This window comes from Haemorhous mexicanus, chromosome 1 (assembly GCF_027477595.1).
Source record: "Haemorhous mexicanus isolate bHaeMex1 chromosome 1, bHaeMex1.pri, whole genome shotgun sequence".
NCBI classification, from domain to species: Eukaryota; Metazoa; Chordata; class Aves; order Passeriformes; family Fringillidae; genus Haemorhous; species Haemorhous mexicanus.
In genome coordinates, this window is record NC_082341.1 from 29,542,618 (window position 1) to 29,557,687 (window position 15,070).

Sequence of the window (15,070 nt, forward strand, 5' to 3'; positions counted from 1 at the left end):
TGAGAAATGCGTTATGCTTTTCTTTTGTCTCCCATTTTTGGCTTCTCCTCGTGTCCTTCGCTTTTCCTCCCCGGGGAGGTGCCTGGAGTGGTGCGGGCGGGCGGAGGCACCCGTGTGTCAATGTGTCCGTCCTTCACTCCTCCATTGTCTCCCGCCGTCGCTGCTGCTGTCGCGTTCGCTCGCCCTCCCCGCCCCGGACCGCGCAACCACCCGACAGGTGCGGCCGGGATGGGGAGAGCGCCGGGCGGGAGCCCCGCCGGAGCCCCGCCGGAGTCCCGCGGCCGCGCTGCCCAGGCGACGGCGGCTGCTGTGGGGCAGCTCTGGCCGGGCGGGCGGGCGCGGCGGCCATGGCGGGGCAGGGCAGGGAGGGCGGCGGCGTCACAGCCCCGGTGTGGGTGCTGGAGCCCGGGTTCGGAAATGCCGCCGTTCGCGGGTTTGCGGAGCACCGGCGGCGCCGGGTCCGCTGCGGGAGGGCGGCGGTGCAGGCTCTTGTGCACGCCGGCCCTTCCTGCCGTGCTCCTGCTTTCCTGCCTTTTTATGGCATCGGTTGGTTGGGTGGTTGGGCTTTTTGTTGTTTCATTTTTTCCGGGAAGGAAGAGCTTTTTGTTGGGCTAAAGCGGTCGAATGGAGCCGTGGTCGTGCCGCGGCATCGTGTCCTCAGGAGGAAGCGGGCGCTGATGGATCGGGAGGGGAAGGAACGCGCTCGGGGTGTTCAGAGCGGTGCCTTTTGTTGGCGCCTTTCTAAAATTAAACTGTTGGTGGAAAAATAATCTTTGTTACAGATCCAACTTTCCACTATTCCAGTGGAAGCTTGGTAGGCACAGGGTCCTGTTCCCTCCAAGGGACAGAGACTGAGGTTTAACATCCTTGATTTTTGCCTGTGTTTATATCAGAGAAAAGAGCAAGACCCTTGTACTTGATGCTGACTTTTACCCTCTTTTGCCCTACTCGTAAATGTATATTTTTTGTATCCCACCTTTTAAGGAAACCATTTGTTTTCCTGTATCTAATTTTTGAAGGCACGGCTTTATCAGCAAGCCGAATTTTTCCGTTCCTTAGTACTTGCAGGTCTCATACTGAAATATTTAAATACATGTTGGAATTTCTCTTTCTAATACTGATCTTGTTCTCTATTTTGTTACCTGTTGATGACTTGTTGACTGACTTTGAGAAATGGTGAAGTCTCTCATAGAAGAGCATGCTCTCTGAATGTAGTGTATCTTTTTTACTATTTGGGTAAAAAAACCGAAATGCGATACAATTTTATTTTAACTAAAATTGTGTACCTTGCCATGATTTTAAAAATCATGGAAATACAGGGGTGTACCACCATCTGGTTTTACTTGCATCAACAAGTGTAAATAAAAGAGATTGGTTTGGACTTCAGATTATAACAGATTCCCTTGACGTTTTTTGTGGGAAACAAAAATGTCTTGAAGGAAGTGCAGTTGAAGCACAAGTGCTTTTAATATCAGATCCAGAAAACGATCCCCATGTAGTGCTAACAGAAGTATGTCACTGGCTCAACCGTGAAGGCTGAAATTAGGATTTAAGTGGTCTTTTGTTGGTTCACTGCAGGGTGTGAATTTTACCTGCTGTGAACAAATTTTGTGATACTACAGTGCCCCAATAATCTCTGTGGCACTATTAAATAATAGCCTTCAAGCTTCCTTTTGCATTTAAAAACCCCACAAAAACTGTCATGCATTCAGCACAGAAAGGTATTCCTTTTATTTAATATGAGAATGCCATTATTGCCATCCTGCCCTTGTTCACAGAGTGAACAGACAGTTTTTCCTTGGCAGCCTCACTGGATCTCACTTGGTGACTAAGGCTAGAGGAGTGTTCCATCTGCAAGGGTAATAAAATACTTTCAGTGCTAGTTAAAACATGTTTCTCACTCTTACCTGGCTTCTGTGTGACCTTCAATCCTGTAATATGCAGATATTTCAGATCTTCAGATTATCCTTGTGAGAGTGTGAGGAAGTGGCATTGCCTCCATTTTATGAACATGATTTGAGGCATGGAGGCAACAAGTGATTTTTTTTAAGGCAGTGTAGGGAGTTACTGTCTCAGCAGAGAACTGGAACATGAAAATGTAGGTTCTGTGCCTTTGTGTCTTTTTAATGCATTTTCTTTTATTTGCTGTATCTGTTTGTTTCAAATATTTAAGATGTGTGCATTACTGCTCGGTAATTACTAATTTATATTTTGAGTATTACAGAGGGAGAAGGAAATGTTAACCTCACTGTGATTCAGAATATTTTCTCGATTTTAAATTATATGTTTACATATTAAAAATTCCCTATTTCCTCATCAGGTAATACATCTGGTACTTGTGATTTGTGAAGCATGGCATGAACCGGTAGTGACATTTTTCCCCAGCAGTTTGCTGGTTTTACTGCATGGAGGCGTGCTCATGGGGATTTGTGATAGATATTGTTACCAATGTGTAGGGGATCCTAAGTGCCCGTCTGCAGTTTTCAGGGTAAGATTCATGCAAGAAGATAACAAGGATTTCTTTAATTAAGTAACATTCATTTTGGGAGAATGTACAGTGCAATAACCTTTTTCTCAGGGCAGTTTGGGGAGAAGAGACTGCCCCTATACCTTGGAGAGTGCACCATGAAACTCAGTCTTTGGACATGGAAGTGAGGGAGAGGAAATGCTGAACTGGTTTCACTGTTTTCTCTCAAATGGCCTACCTTCACTTCTGTCTTGGAGGGTTGCCTGAATTCTGGGTGTGTACCTTGCAGAGGTCAAAGATCCCATAGTCACTTTCAGTGCCTGGGCCTGGCAGGGTCAGAAACCTGTCTGACCCACTCCATTTTGTCTAGGGGAAAATAATAGGTCAAACAAGTATGCATAGTTCTATGACTTATTTCCTAGCTCCCATCTCACTGGTTCGGCTAGGGATTTCCTCAGCAAGAAGTGGTGTCCTTGTGTTTACCTTTATATTTGGTAGTCTAAAGCAGGCTGGTAGCCTTTTTAAATTTAGGTAAATTGTGTGTATGTAGCATCCCATGATTATAACTTTCATGACTGCTTGAAAGAGGACTGCTTCTTTCCTGTTTGTGAACCTGCTGCTTCATGGTTTTGTTCAATCCCCAGTCCTCAGTTCCTGTTTTGGGAGTCAATAAGGAATTGGTTCCTGTTCAGCCTTGACGTGCAGTCAGGCCTTGACAGACCTGTGGTGTCCCCTACCATTGTCTTTTTGCTGAGCTGAAGTTATAGGTGTATGTAGAATCTATTACATACTGTGGCCAAGTGTATTTTTGTAAACTAGCTCTGTCTTCCTGCATGCCCTGGGCAATAGGAAATCTCCTTCAAGTGGAGTTGAGCCTTGCAGACAGACCCCCACTGGGTTTTGGTCCTGCTGTCTCCAATCCTTATAATTATATCCCGGCCAAAGTTAAGAGGATCTAATAGGATTATTCATTTAGATCAATTCAAGTTCATGCAAGTTCAAGGGGTTTTTATTGCTAGAAACATCCTCTGTTTTTTCCTCTCAGATCTCATAAATAGTAATCTCTGGATAAGTTACTTCCGTGCCCCCCGCAGCCCAGTTGATTGGCATTGTGTAACTCTCAGATTTCTTTAAGGGCTTTTATTATATTGTAAGGGATGCTTTTTCGACTTTTATATATTTCTGGATCTCAGGGCAGCCACTCATCTATGTTATGATCTGTCAACGTTTCTAAGACCTGTTTTATACCAGAGGGTAGATTATAAAACCACGGAAAAATAACTGGTGAGCGCTGATACATGTGTTTGAGCACAACCAGTGTATCCACAATAGCTACACACAAGGTATTCCTGTAGATAAAATGCTAATCTGAGACCTCAATAGAGATCTTGGCTACTGATTCCTTGTGAGACCTTGCACAAAGTTAGGCTTTCTCTACACTTTGAACTTCAGAAGCAAATCTTAGGACTTGACTCTTGCTGTAGCCAAAGTCTGGCAAGAAGAGGTTTGTGCTTCTTTCATCTTCTCTTGAATCCTGACTTGAAGGATTCAAGAGATTACATATATGGGACAGAAGGACACCAAAGTATTTTCCAGAAGATTGTCTGATGCAGACTACAGGATGAGCACAGTTGAGGTGAGCAGTGTTCTCTGGCAGGAAATACAGGTCAGAGCAGCGTGAAAATACCAGTTTGGGGCTTGAATGTCTGTATAATGGTAAGGCACTCGTGCCTGGGCTTAGTAGTCTGATGTAACTTAGGTATTGGTTTACTCCAAGACTTGACCTGATTGAGGAGAGCCAGCTTTGGTGGTTTTGCACCTAAAATATATCCAGAATTGCAGTCACCCATAGAATTTTCTTCTAAGAAAACTGTTCAGCTGTTTATTTGTATATGTTGCAAAGTGCATTTTTCAGCATATGCTTTTTATTTTTGTGTGTCTTTAACTGCTAATCATGCCAGGGCAACCAGAATCTTCCCACAGGGAGTGAGGATTAACAGAGAAAAGAAGAAATTTCGAGGTGCTCAGTATTGTGATGATGATCATGGGCAATGTAAGTGCCTTAGATGAATGTGCATTTGTACTACCTGGTTAAAAGCTTCCTTTGAAAAAGTCAGCATTGCTTTCACAACAAAATCAGATATGTGTACTTCTTTCTTCTTTTATATACCCAGGATAGGAAAAAAATAAATTGCTCTTTTGCAGATTGAGTTCACGTTCCCTCATTTGTTTTTTCTAGGTGGTTCTAGTATGAGTGGCTTGCTCAGACAATACATGCTTTGTGCTTTTCATGTGTAGCTCTAAGTCACTGTGGTTTTATTGAATTAAAAGAAATCTAAGCTTTAAACAAATTGTTTCGTGCCTGTGAATTCCACATAGTTAGGTACTGGCATTTTTTGGAACAGATGGCATGCAAGCAGCTTTCTGCTGTTAAAGACTGAGATGTGTTTAGTGACAGCAGAGCAGTATGTGTCAGAGTATGCCTGAGCACCTTTGCAAGAGTAAATTCTTTCCCTCTTAAGCTTTGCAGGTGGTAGCAATAACCCAGTAATGCATTAGCACAGCTTCTGTAAGAGTTGGTTTGCAATTGCTTTTCAGATGGATGTTCCTAAAATAAATTCAAAATTTCAGAGCGATAAAGCAAATAAAATTACATGAAGGTGCAAGGGAGATGTATCTGTGTGTAGGAGGAGATGGAAAAATTACAGCACATACTGAATTTTTACTGGTTTTAGGGATTCATGAGTGCAGTACTGGGAAAAACAGTGTTAGGTTTGATTGTCACTGACTAAATGCTGCTTTCTTTGGTGAGGAATGGTGGAGGCACTTGGGTTAAACATTTAATGAGATCTAATTAGTGAGTAATTTTTTAACCTCCAGACAGGATTATTTAAACTCTGCTTACAGTCATGTGCAGATATATGTACCTCTTTGTAGGCTTAAGGTTATTGTTTAGGACAGAGGAATTAGATCATGCATTGAATGGATGTGTGCTGTCAAATTCAGGTTACTTTAAGAGGCATCATCTCTTATTCCTCGTTTTCTGTCCTCATTCCTCCTGTGCAAATTCAAGAATTCCTACATCTGTGTTGCTCATAAGGCAATAGGCTGTCACCCACATCTGTCTCTCTGCTTGAGCTTACAGATGGAGTAATTCCATTTTTTATATTTTATGAGCAATAAATCACCTTTGAACTGCAATGGTTTCCCATCAAACTGTAGATTTGATTTCTGAAATGGTTTATTTTTCCATGTGATCCAGTGTTGATTAAAAATGACTCTTCTCCTCTTCTCCTACTTTAATATGGAAGTACTGCAACAGTACTTACATATTAAAGTAGCAACTGTCTGTTGAAAGATAAATAAAATACTCGAGGATCACTCAGAGGTAATGCTTGTGTGTGAGAAGAACATTGACAAATGGAAAAAAAAATTTTTTCTCCCTAGAGAAAAATATGTGGAGTGCAATAATCCTCTACCATGCCTGAAAACTCTTTTGAACTTACTGGACCATGTTCTTAAATGTAGCTGTAGATCTTGTAAGAGACTGCAAAAGTCAAAATAAAAAACCAAGCAGAGTCCAGAACCTATGTGCAGTGATGTGGTGGCCATTTTACTGCACTGAAGTGCTCTTTACTGTTCTTGCATGCTGTACAGCTGAGAGCAGAATGAAGCACTTGAGTTTCAGGGTTTAACAGCTTTGGTCTTCTGTAAAGTATGGTTGTATAGTGCAAGCACAATACAGGGAACTCATATTTTTTAACAATTTGCTGGTAAAACTTCCAACTTGGATTGCTGTTTGTGATAGGGATGGTTTAGTCCAAGTGTGGCAGCTTATGTAGATCAGATTGCAGGACTGTTCTCACTCCATCTCTAGATATATTTTTGTTGGCTAAGCTGATTTTAATAAAGAAAAACATGTTCCTTACATGTGCCGTATAAGACATAATCACTGTTTTGGTTTTTAAATTACAGCAAGTCAGGAAAATACTTCCAGGAAGTAAATCAGTAGTAATTCCTACTTTTTCTGTGAGAGCTTTTAGTTGCTGTGTGTCTAAGAGTTTTTGAAATTAGAAATGAGGTTTTTTTCTACTACAGAAATTATAGAATGGGTTTTAAAATTCACCATGTCCTTCATACATAAATATGTTTTGTCATTCTGTATAAGGATTTGCTCTGCAAAATCTGAGCTATTCTTAGCTGGAGACGTTGTATAGAGATCACTTACAGTTTTTGCAGGCTCATAGTGGCAGACAAAGATTACTGCTTTTATTCAGCCTGTAAGACGATGGATTACCTCTAGTGAGAATTAGGACTGAGGACAGACAGATCAGGCAAAGGAAATGCTAGACACAGTCTGGGATAGAGGTTGGCCAGGGACATTTGAAAGGAAGCATCTTCTGTGATGTCTTGAATCTCAATGAGTTACACCCTTCTACAATTCCTTCAGTTACTGCAGGCAGAAGAATTAAATATGACTTTGGGGTTGTACTTGCTTGTAATAACTACTCTCTCATGTGTTTTCCTTAGATGTGTTTTCATGCAGAAAAGAAGTCTAAGCATAGTTCAACAGTTTTTAATTTGCAAGCTAAAGTGATCCTTTCATTTTAGGTTTTGTTTCCATAAATAAAACCCTCTAGTTCTCTAGAAATGTTTTTAAGAGGGAAGATATATTCAGTGCATTCAAGTTATACATTAGTCATTTTCTTCTGATAAGACATGGGTGAAATCTTGGGAAGATATTACTGAGCCTTAGATATATGGCTTGTAATTTATTTTCACTACCATTTCATGTCTTGAGCAACAGAAAATTAGAAAAACAAAGTATGTTACTTCTTTCAAGTGCTTAAAAGAAGTCAGCCCTTTAGAAGAGGGTTGGTGAGTTTCTTTTCAATTTACAATCTTCTCTGTATGCACTAATATTGATGTGAGTTTGGTTTGAGTCTGGTTGCTGGTTTTTTCTATGTCTCTGCACCTTTCTGAAACCTTAAGTCTTTTTTGTCTTAGGTCTGCTTTGGCTATTTTCTTAATGTGTGTTTTCTTGTGACTGTGACCTGAGGATCCCAAAATCGTCAGCCAGTGCAATGAAAACCCAGTGTTGTGCTCTTGAATACCATATTCTGCCAAGATGTTTGTGGGTTTCTTTCTCTACATTTTGTACAAAAAGAGACCCCAGTCAGTGTGCCCCCTGGGCCATGTGGATCCTTGGCTCTGCCCTTCAAATTTACCATCCTGCCCATGGGTCTCAGCTGCCTTCCCAGCGTGAGGAAACATCTACTTCTGTGCTCAAACACATGCATGAGGTCTCTTTCCGGGTTTTGACTTTAGCTATCTTGTTTTCTGGGGCCTTGTTAAAAGGCTTCTTGAATTAGGAGAAGGAAAGTATGCACATAATTCTCTAGAAGAGCCAAGGGAAGGGATTTACTTTGTCAGTTTATTCCTGTTAAATTGTTTATTGGTGTATGCTGCAAAGTGCCTTTTCCCCAATGTACTCTGCCATCAGTATGTCAATTTGCATTGCTGTTGGCCTTCTGAGATTCTTCATGATGACAGTGGCCTGGTCGGCTGGTGATTCACACTGCTAAATTGTCAAGGCATCAGGCTCTCAGGTCTCTCCTGTGAGGAAGTTGTGTGATTCTTGAACTTTTATCTGTAAGCAGTGGTTCCCAGCTTGCTGAAGCCAAATGCATCAATCCAAAGCATTTCATGGGTAGCCTGTTGGATGCTAGGATTAGTTTAGTATCTTAGTGCCCTTCTTAATCTGTATTTTGTTGAGGTATAGGAAGGCCTCATTCTTTCCCCATTTTCCTTTGTCCTTTCACTTTTAATAATTGTTGACCTTTTTAGTAGGTGTTGGCACTGCAAAAGCAGCATTATGGTATGAGGAGACAACGTAGTCTTTTGAAGCTGAGGGAGAGCAAAATCTTGGTGATGGGGACAAGAACTGTAGGCCATGTTCCCCATTTATTATTTTCAACATACTTTTTACGGGGTTTTTTGTAATCCTAAGATAAATTACTTAATTTATGTTGAAAACTAGGTTTCTAAATTACTGAAGTACCTTAATTCATGTTCCTGACACTTGGTTAGGAAAGGTTCATATCAACATATTTTTGTCTGAAATATCAACTTCATTTTTGAAGCATTGTCAAGAATAGCAAAAAAAATACCAGTTATTGCAAAGCCTCCAATTGAGAGTCATGTTAAATATCTGCTCTCTTCTGTTTTAAAAATGAAAACAAATTAATTTAGGTTGTCACTTATACCTTTGCATTTTTACCCTCCCTTAGCAAAGAACATATACTAGCTTTACTAGTTATTCAGCTCTACAGAGTGTATCAAACTATGCAGAGCAACGTTTGAGGTGGGATACAAATGTGTTGGTTTGCATGGCCTTCAGCAGTCAGTTCCCCGACGTAGAGAGTTTGACTGTATCCAGTGACTGAATGGCTCTACATTCTAGGATTTAGCTAGGTTAACTGCCATGTCTTTCTGAAGCCTCAGAGGGATCAGCCAAGCCTTTCACTGTGGTTTCTCAGTTCAGCAAAAAAAATCCTCTAGCTGTCTCATTAGTAAACCTTTTAAATTATTCATAGTTTGCATCTTCATAGGAAGTGAGTTGTAGAAATCTAATGTAGCTTTTACTGGTGTTTTTGCTCTCTTGTACAAATGTATGTATGCAAACACCTACAGATGCACATTCCGTGGAGCCCTTATTAGGTTATCTGCAGAAGTAGGTTGCTGATATTGGTCTTTCCAGTGCATGAACAGTGATGTTGTAAACAAGAAAATGGATTTCCCTATTAATAGTGTCAAATATCATTGTGCCAAGCTGATGTTGACATAGGCCAAACAGCCGCGAAGTGGATGCATGCTTTCTCTGAAGGAAGCAAGGCTGTCTGGCATAGTGATGCTTTATGCCCTTTAAAAAATACGCTAAACATATTCTGGTTAGAAATCCTTAACTCCTGCAGCAATGCTTGGCTTCAGAAACTGGGTTGGGAGTGGGTGGACGGCTGTGGTCTGATACTGAGGCTGTGCTCTCAACGTATTTGTGGTATGCTGCATTTTGAAACTTCTCAGCCAACAATGAAAGTTCTGTGAATTATTTCAGAAAGATGAACAAGTAAGTCTACTGAATTAACTACAGAACTGAATAGGAAACAAATAGTAATTGCCTTATTGTTAATTTTGGGTGGGTAACTAAATTTTTTAACTCTGCCTGTGATGTTTGTAGGTATCAGTGAGCTATACTTTCACACAGATGGCCAGCCTGCAGGTGTGAAATTTGATCTGATTCAGATACCTAAAAAGCGCCTTAAATCTGAAACTGTGAAGCCGTTCACCTATTTCACTCTAAGATGGGCAAGCAGAACATTTCAGATAAGCTATTTTCTGGAAATGTTTGTGTTTCTCCTTATGGTGAAAATAGGCAAGAATTGCAGGGTCAGGCTAGGTGTCATAATTCATTTTTAGAGGCAAGTCAAATACACCCCATATTTGGGTTCTGACAGTTGGCTGTTTAGTCAGGAAAAGTCAATAGGGGTTTTGATTTATCTGATTGCCTTCTAGAATGATGAGCAGTGAAACATGGAGTGGTCCTCACCACCAGTAGTATCAATTAAATTGCTGGGTTTGGCATTGAACTGAGCTGACTGACAGCTCTCTGTGCTTCTATTATCAGTGCGTGGGCACAAAGCACCGCAGTGTATTCAGCACTGCTTGCTGCCTCTGTGGTGGAGTGGGGCAAAATATTATATACCTGCTCTGATCTACATCTGGGTGAAACAGATGTCTCAGTAACTTCTACTAGCTTCTTGTAATGCGATTAAGCTGTTAGGAGATGACACTAATACTGGAAAACAGATACAAATTAGTGACACACCAGGCTAGTTGCTCTATTTTTTTTCCTTCTTCAAGTGATTTATGTTGTTGCTTTATTTGACTTCCTTTTGTGGCAGTGTTTCTTAGTTCTGTGATTTTGGCCACCTGTATATATAAATGGGGTTTTGAGAACTGAGTTTTCATCTGATTGCAGTTATGATCAAAATTGCATATAATTACCACTTTTTGAGAAGCAAAACTTTCGTAGCATTCATAATAGCTATTGCTTGCAGTGCTGTGTTTATAGATAACTGTGAATTCTTTGGGTTCAGTTTGATGTATTCCAAAGTCTCCTGAATATAGATTACCATCAAAGACATATTCTTGGTTTTATGCATTTATATTTCCAGATGAGTCTTGTGTTTCATGTCATTTATGTTTAAATACAGGATGGATGAAGATCAAGGAAAGCAAAGTTAAACTGTCAAAATTGAGAGAAGATGCAGTGCTTTGAGAATTTTCAGGACTGTGTCTGTGTATGATACTCCAAAATAAGGAAAACTTTGCCGTACATGATTGCTTGATATTTGAGCTTTGGGTTACCAAACCAAAACTGATCTCCCATTTCTGATATGTAAATAGTGTCTGAGTCCAGTACTCTAGGATCAATATCTTTTAGATATTCCACATGTGGCGAGTATGATGTTTAATACCTAATTTCCTCACCTGAAGATAGTTGAGATTGTGGGATTTCTGGGATTTCTGGTTTAGCAGAGTAACACAAATTATACTGAGAATGTCATACAAGTGTAAATAGCACGTAACAAAGTAAAACTGTTGCAATCACACAATTCAATCACAATACCGATGTGATTCCCATTACCAGTCTTGACAGTATTCTCTCTGGGCACCCCAGTGTTTGGGAAGAAATATGTGGCTTGAATCACAATATGTCTCAAAGATTTTTGCTCTCTGAAGAAAACTGGTTTGAATGTTTTCCCTCATCTTACAAAAAGCAGCTAAAGTCCTCCTGCAATATTAGTAATACAACAAGCTGACCCAGGATAGTCCTCTTGGGATTTTTGTTTACTTCTTCTCCTAACCTAATGTTACTCAGGTGCCACCCAGCTCTTAGTGCTATGTTCCTAATACTCCTGGGTGGAATATGGTGTCATGGGTGAGTAATGTGAGTAATGCTTTGTGTGTTTGTAGATATAAGAGACAGCCTTCTCATACCACAGCTTGGCTTCTGGGAGAAATTTGCCTTGGGTCTATAGTCTCATCTCTGGAAGTGGCCTGTAGTGTTGGTAGGTGAGAAAAGAAAAACAAATAGGGGAAAAAAAACAAAACAAAACAAAAAACACGGAATAGAAAGAAAACCCAACACACAAACCCCAAAACCAGTATAGATACAAGGGAGTGCTACATTTCTTTTTCATGTCCTGTGAAACTCAGCGATTTTCAAGCTTAGGAGGTTGTATCATTAATGTTTTTAAAGCCCTTGACAGACTCTTGCTCTAATCTAGGTGCTTTCAGGTTTCCACATAGAGGTGAAGAAATGCTGCTCTGAAGTAAGGCTGAGAGTGCTGGTATGGGAGCTGCCAAGCAGTGGATAGGATAGCAAGTGTCTGCTTAGTCTATAATAGCTGTTTTTCTGACTCACCTAGCATAACAGTTGATTGTGTAGGCACCCCATGGGTGGCCTTTATTTCTTTTTTCCCCCCAACACAGAACTTGGATGTGAATTGGTATCTATTGCCATGGGATTATCTTAGCTTGATCTGAGAGGGGTTGTACCCACCATTGCCTAGAAAGTAACTGTTTGCAGGTTGAAGCAGTCCAAGCATTGATTGCTTCTATTCCCCACTCCAGGAATTTATTTACCAAAACTAGTGTGTTCTGTCAAAATGTTCACCTGCTCTGAGGAGGAAGAAGCAGCCTCAGGGAATATGGGACTGCTTTTGGGATGCAGAGTGACAGAAGTCAGTTAGAGATTCCTTTTTTTTGTCCAAGTGAATACTGCTAACAGCATAACCAGTGTTAGCTGGTATGTTTGGAATACTAGATATGGTGAAAAGTGTTGTATGTTTTCACTGCTGGCCCTTTGTGCCAGAAAGATCAGAATTCAGATACCTGGCAGCTGGTAGATCAGAATTCAGATACCTGGCATTTACCTCAGGTAAAAAAAAAAAACCCCATGCATTATCTTGGTGAACTCTTTGCACATGCTTTGAAGAAATAATTAGGGAGTTCTGAATTGAAACTTGCTTTATTGCTTAAAGCAGTTGTTCTGTTAAAATCAAGGCCTTCACCAATTGCAGGTGTGTAGGAGGTGCTGGCTATTAATACATCCCTCCTCCCATTACTGTATTTAGTTCATGAAATAATGAGCTGCTAGCATCTGGGGAGCATTGCTTTCTGGAGAATGCACAGATTGTTTTTATTTTTATTTTTAACCTTAGCCTTTAGTTTATCAGTTTTTAAGTGTTGCAGTGCTGTGTCCTGGAGGCACTAGTGATGTCCAGTGCTTTTGCTGCTTCTCAGAGCTTTGAGGTAGCAGGAAGAATGGAAGAGGCACATCTTCTGATTTTACTGTTGATACTGAAATTGTGTGAGTAGGGTCAATATTATAAAAACTTCCAGTGGGCTGATACATTGAAAAAACAGAAGCAGGATGGACTTGAACAGAGGAGTGGTACTCTACATGAGAAAGCTGATCTTCCTGCCTTCATTACAGAACTGTTATTGTGTTTTCTTGTGTCTTAACAAGCTTTGTTTTTGGGAATGAAGCCTCTCTGGTCCTTTTTTTTAACACGTTTTCTTCCAATTCCCTGTATTTATTGGTTTATTAGAGAACTGGTTCAAGGGAACCCTATAAAATAACTCCATTAATGGTTGTTTGCAAATGTACTATGAACAGTGGCTACTGTAGTTCTTCCCCAAACATTAATGAAGGATTGAACTAAATTGCTGCAGTACCTTTACAGTCATGCTTTTGCAGAATTTTAGCTACACCATTTTCCTATAACAAAATCATCTCTATGGCAATTGCTAAGACATTTATATTTTTCAGGATGATCAGGACATGTAATGTCTCCAAATTTGAGAGCCCTGTTTTAGCATTTACACAATCCATGGAAAGTGATGTCTTGTGTGAGGAAAAAGCTTTGTTACGTTAGCTTTGGAAGAGTTCTGTCATTCTTCCACTTGTTTTCTCAATTCACCTGACCCTGATCTCTGCCTGATGCTGTTTATCCCCTTCTTTTTCTAAGAGGTTTTCCCCTTGGCGAAGTTTGCAAGCTTAGAGTTGGCATTTTACCTTCAAATGATTGTTAATTGGATATGAATTTATTTGTAGCAATACACCATCTCCATTATCGCAGCCTATTCCAGTTAAAAGTATAGCACCTAAGAGAGCTCTCAACAGTGAGAAAAGCTCCTGCTAATACCTTGTTCTTAAAGAATTACATCTAATTCCTCCTCTTTAGTTGCTGGAAGAAATCTTGTTGCTGAACAACAACATTTTTTGTGTGTCAACCTGAGTGTGTGATTTAATTTTCTTAACTTGTATTTCTACCTGCCAATTATTAGGAATTTTCTACTTTTTTTTTTGTTTCTTTTCTTTCACTGACTGTGCCATGACTCATGCACTTTTTTTGTGATTCCTGATGAGATGACAGAGAAGTCCATTGTCTCAGTGCTCAGTTTACAGTTCTCTTGACACGACAAACTGCATTTGAAAGTGCTTCAGTAGTGTTACTCATCTGAGCCACTTCTGTAGAAATTCCTGGTTAGTGACCTAAGAGATACCTGCTGTCCTGAAATAAGTGCAGTGAGGTGGCTCTCTAATGCAGTGTGTGGTTGTACATTTATTGGTGGCAGTGGGAACTGGGGTTTTTCTGACTGTTTTTCAAGAAACATCTTTCTGTGCATCCCAGTTTAGCTGTTAGGTGATGTGGAGACTTCAGTGAGTCTGTCTTTTCATTTTTTCTGGGTTTATCGTGTTCTTAAATGCCATCTGCATGTCCACCAAGTCTGTCTACATGTGTTTTAAATAATTCCAGTGGCAGTGACTCTATCACTTCCCTGGGCAGCCTATTCCAGTGCTTCACAATGCTTTCAGTGAAGAAAATGTTCCTACTACCCAATTTAAACCTCTCCTGATGTAATGTGAGGCCATTTCCTCTTGTCTTGCTGCTCCTTACTTGGAAGAGAGCAGCTCCATCTGCCTCTGGCCTCCTTTCAGGTGGCTACAAAGAGCAGTAAGGTCTTCCCTTCCCCCTCCTTCTCCAGGATAACTCTTCACAAGCTGCATGCCCAGTTCGTTCCTGGAAAACCTTGCATGAGCACAGGTTTGTATTTATTATTTAATGTGTGGTAAGTTTCATTCTCTTCAGGTATTCATTTTGCTGCAGAATTAAATCAATTCCTTCTGTTTCATGTCCTTGTTTTCTCTCTCCCACTAAGCATGCTAATAAGGGACAAATATTTTTGTGGGAGTAGATACACTTTTTACTGTGGACCAGTACTGTTCTTTGATAAAAAAATAAACATATATTTAAGTGCCTTGGGAGCTTCTGGAAGGCTCTTTAGGGAAAGACAGGGCATGTGGTTCAGCAGTATTGGTATTTCATGTAAACATTAAAACCCCATGTTGATTGTATTTACCCTGCAGATTCTTATGTTACTGTTTTGTCCCTTCATGTTGCTGCTGAGGCTATAAAATCAGGGAAGGGATTTTATTTTAATGTGGCAAGAGCCTGGCTCTGGCTCTATTGT

General features: G+C 40.4%; 1 protein-coding gene across 1 annotated transcript in view; it reads left to right on the plus strand.

The window, feature by feature from the left end:
• Positions 1-66: 66 nt before the first annotated feature.
• Positions 67-15,070, plus strand: part of BZW2 (basic leucine zipper and W2 domains 2) — a 56,287-nt gene continuing 41,283 nt past the window's right edge. The window contains exon 1 of the mRNA XM_059844125.1: positions 67-217. The gene's annotated coding sequence lies outside the window, so the exon portion shown is untranslated. The remainder of the gene's footprint in view (positions 218-15,070) is intronic.